Source organism: Scophthalmus maximus, chromosome 11 (assembly GCF_022379125.1).
Source record: "Scophthalmus maximus strain ysfricsl-2021 chromosome 11, ASM2237912v1, whole genome shotgun sequence".
Taxonomy (NCBI): domain Eukaryota; kingdom Metazoa; phylum Chordata; class Actinopteri; order Pleuronectiformes; family Scophthalmidae; genus Scophthalmus; species Scophthalmus maximus.
This window is the reverse complement of record NC_061525.1, coordinates 17,360,520-17,365,000: the sequence shown is the minus strand read 5'-3', so window position 1 is coordinate 17,365,000 and position 4,481 is coordinate 17,360,520. Positions and strand designations below refer to the sequence as shown.

At 46.0% G+C, this 4,481-nt stretch overlaps 1 long non-coding RNA gene across 1 annotated transcript in view; it reads right to left on the bottom strand.

Annotated features, from left to right (window-relative positions):
- Nucleotides 1-1,532, bottom strand: part of LOC118299670 — a 15,562-nt gene extending 14,030 nt beyond the window's left edge. Inside the window, exon 1 of the long non-coding RNA XR_004789916.2 lies at nucleotides 1,414-1,532. This is a non-coding gene — a long non-coding RNA (uncharacterized LOC118299670). The remainder of the gene's footprint in view (nucleotides 1-1,413) is intronic.
- Nucleotides 1,533-4,481: the final 2,949 nt, after the last annotated feature.

Genomic DNA, 4,481 nt, shown 5'->3' with positions numbered 1-4,481 from the left:
CACTTTTCCACTGGAGCTCTTTTCCACTCCCTTCTTCATAAATCTTCTGCAACGCCGCAGAAACAGAATGGCAAAGGACCAAAAATATTTGTTAATGCAGCTAGAATGGCAATAATACCTGATAAGTGTGTCAGTCTCCCATACCCAAGGTCCCGGGGTCGCGACCCGGCCCGAGCAGTAAAGTCACAACAACAACAAAGAGGGAAACAAGCTCTAACCAATAATCGCTGACTGGCCCTTTAAATATGTCCCAGACGACGAGCTCAAAAAGAATGACGTGCGAAAAACAACTGATTATGCAGAGAGGAATCAGAGTGAGAGAAGAATCGACTCGATCGGCTGCCCAGAGGCCACCGGGACAGTGAGCTGTCGCCAGACGTCCGACCAAACAAAACAAAACGTTGGTGAGCAGTCAAACGCTGTTACATAGTCAGATGGTTATGGGAGGATGAGAAAAATTGCAGCCCGGATCCGTCCGTGGTACGGTGCACGGCGCGATAACTCACAGAAATTTACTTCAGGAGTCGGGACGCAGCGCGTGTAATTCTTGCCTGTTGGACAGATTTCCTCCCCGGTTCGTTTCTGCAGTAAAGACGTCAGGAGAAGCTCAGGGCTTGTTTTCGCCCGTCGTGAATTTTACTTCCTCTGTGGCGGAAAGAGCATGTTACAGCAGGCTACAGAAACTCCTGAACAAAGCAGACTATGGACGCGCTTGAAAAAACTTGCTATTTTAGCAACATTAACACTATAAATAATCCATAATGGATTCATATGAAACTTAAAAATGGGGGTTGTCTTAAACCTCGGGCTTACAGTTAGTACACTAAAGGCCGTTGCGGTTCTAATAAGGAAAACCCTGGTGTTCAGTCAAGAGGCCCAAGTTCAGGTCCAGTCCACAGAGCTCCAGATGAGTCCTCCTGCAGATCTCATCTCATCTTCAGTTAAGGTTAAATGAAAACCAAGGCTGAGCAAACCCCCGTTTCATCCAAAACTTGCATTCCCATCTTCAACTGACCTACATTTTCTTTTTTTTGATTGATCTACATTTGTGAAGACATGACTCACAATGTCAAGTTTTAAGATACGTCTCAAGTTTTGCTCTATCTCTACAGTATGGGGGTGATTCAATGCCATTTTGGGTTCAGGTTCTGTTTTCAACGGCAACTTTTATTTTCCGCGCCAATAGTTGATGTCGCTGCTCCGGCCCCATATATTTGGCAATGGTGAAGAATCCTTCAAACGAAAAAGGAAAAATCCTGGATCCAGGCTTGGATACATTTTTCATGCAAATAAGTGCATGACGTTTTGAGTAATCCTGCTAATAAACAAACAAACAAACTTAACCAATCACAACCCCCTTGGCGGAGGTAAAAAAACAAACAAGTTGTTGGTCGCTGCAGAAATTGATTTTACCATTAAAATCATATCAAAGAAGACACTAGCCTGGCCTCTCTTTTCTCGACCGCTGCTGCCCGAAATCCCGCAGTCGCCTCTCTGCTGCTGTAGGTGAGAGGTGTGCAAACAGCTGCGAGGGGTCACATGCTTTGTCAGATTGTTCACACATTATAATGAGCCCTCACACTCTTGTAAACATCAAAGGCCTCTCCGTTCTTCGGTCGGAGCAGTGTCGCTGCTGCTGCTGCTGCTCTGAGCACACACTGTACCGTTCTAGTGTGAGGGGATGGAGCACTTCGTAGAGTATGTGTTCTAATGTGGTATCTTGTACGCACAATGCACACACACAGACACACACACACACACACACACTATATACATATACATATATATATATATATATATATATATATATATATATATATACAGCTAAGGCCCTGGCATGTCTGAAAAGAACCCTTTGATGGTGCGGCCCTCACTCCTCATTTGCCGTTTGAGTTGGCATTGGCACAGCTCTCCCGAGGTCCCCTGGCCCCTGTGCACGCACAGACAGACACACACACACACACACACACACACACACACACACACACACACACACACGCACACGCACACACGCACGCACACACAGCCCTGAAAGCTTCATGGAGCCTGCAGGGAGTCAAACTGCTCTCACCTGTTGTCTCTGGCAGCCTGAGAGGAGACGATTAGCGCCCAGCTCCGACAATATGCTCTTTGTTCCCCTCTTTCTCTCACTCTCCCTCTCCGCCATCTCACACTCGCAGTCTGTCGCTTCTGCCACAGCTCATTTCTCCCTCTGCCCCCCGGCCGTCTGTCTTCCTCTGTGTCGGGCCTCTCGGTGTCTCTCTGTCACTCTTTGTCAAAGTGTCCATCCAGCTCGCTTACTATTTCCGTCTCCCTCCCTTTTCCTCCTGCATTCTCTGTTTCTGTCCATCTCTAATGCCCTTGTGGCCGCGGGAGCAGTGTGTGGAAAACAGTTGAGCACTTTATCACAGATCAGCGAGATAATCCCTTGCAAATACGCTTCGTGATGGCGCTCCACACATGTCGGGGTCTCATCGCCGGTCAAGTCACAATGACCGGAGCCAGATTTAACTCATTTTGCTTCGGTGTTATCAAAACTTGGAGGTCAAATGTTTTAAACATTAGTATCGACGTACACGTTAAGAGATGTGTGCCACGCGGCGCATGTTCCGCCCTGAGTCCTGAAGCATGTATTGGCGAGGCCTGCTCGTCCTTAACTGGCATCTGTGGGTGAGAGAGAGGTTGTAACAGTGTGAGGAGCACAGAGGCTGCAAACAGCTCGACTGTGACATTTCCTCAGGCTGCGTCACAGATGCACAGCTGCATAATGTGGTCTTTATAACCGGAGGGAAAGACCCCAGTGAGATCTCAGAGAGCGGAGCCAGAGTTCCTCTGTACATAGTGGACAAACCTGAGGGGCAGGGTGAGGTGTGGAGAGGAAAGGCGCGTCCGTCAGATCACTATCAAATATAAAAAAATAACATTCATAAGCGTTTCCTTGGTGTTAAAGGAAAGAAAGTTCAGGCGCATAACCTGTGATTTACAGTACAATAATATGACTCAGGCACTAGAAGAAATCACTTTTATGCTTGTTTTCTACTCCAGTCTACCTGCGTCGAGCTGCTGCAGTGCTGGACACACGTGCCTGCAAGGAGCACATTTTCACAGCATTGGCCAGTGGTTCTCAAAGTGGGGACGTGCCCGTCTGGAAGGACACAGAGCCGCTGCAGTGGGGCGAGGGGCACAGATGACCTGGAAAAAATGATATGGGCATAAACCACATTGAATGAATATGATTTGTGCAGGGAAAACAAACATTCAAGAGTGTGTTGTGCCATCATACTGACCTTTATGTCACCGAAACTCGACTTTTTAGTTATTTCTCCTTTTTTAATTCATGGGAGGAAACAAACAGTTTGAGCACCACCGGCAAAGACCCATTTCTCAATTTATACTTAATCCTAGTTCCAAGTGGGGGACGTATTGATAAATCCCGAACACACCATGATACTTTTTTTCTTTTGTCATGGTCGCAGTATCTCTCATTGCTAGTGTTTCCACTGTTTTCCTCTCACTTGTGTTTCTTGTTTCTTGTCCGCACATTCCCCGGCAGACCGTACAGATGCCATGACCATCTCTCTCTGGTTTGTTCTATATTCCTCATTCTTGCTTTTTGCTCCAGACTCATTCTAGTTTTGCCCCGCCTCAGATTGTTGACTTCCTGGTTTGCCAGCCACACTTACCAAAATCCACTGTTTTTCTCAGTTCATTTCAGTGTTGCTTCCAGTTTTCACAGTACTTACTTGCATACCAGCATTGTCAGTCCTGAATTTGCACTTGAAACATTTGAAATTTCAGCAGCAGCAGAAATGACAGGGTGAAAGAAGTGAAAGTCTGGATGTGAGCTCGATCGAAGAGGAAGTCAAAGTGTTGACAGGAGCTGAAGATTCAGTTGAACCCTAAGACCTGATATAGTTGAAATGTAGGCCGAAGCATATCGGTGAAATTTGACCTGGAAAAGCTGAAGCTGAAGTGGAAATCAGGAAGATAAATTAGTGCCATCTTAACTGCATCAAGTGAAACAAGCTGAATGAATTCTTTATGAATACAAGTGGATCAATTTCCTGACAATGTAGGGGGTTGATTCTGAGATCACCCAGTCTGTGTTGGTCTTCTGTGTAACTAAAATCACTTCAAGTCAATTTATTTAAACAGCACAAACTCACAAGGTCGCCTCACAGAACTTTATTTTATGTATATCATATGACGTCCTTTATTTAATACTGTATGATAATAATGTAATTTTTAAAACTTTGCTTTAGGCCTTGGGCAGAAGAGAAGTCCCTTTGAAACACTGTCACACCAGTCAGGAACAGTCAGGGACCGAAATGAAGACTCAGAGGCGGGGTAAGGCTCCCAACGGCGGGGTTTGGTGCACACGTAATCATTCCAAATAAACAAAGGTTTCCAGGAAACGGTCGGCAATGGACAAACCAACAGGGAAATAAAACTGGTCCTACGGAAAAGGGCGCTTTCACACC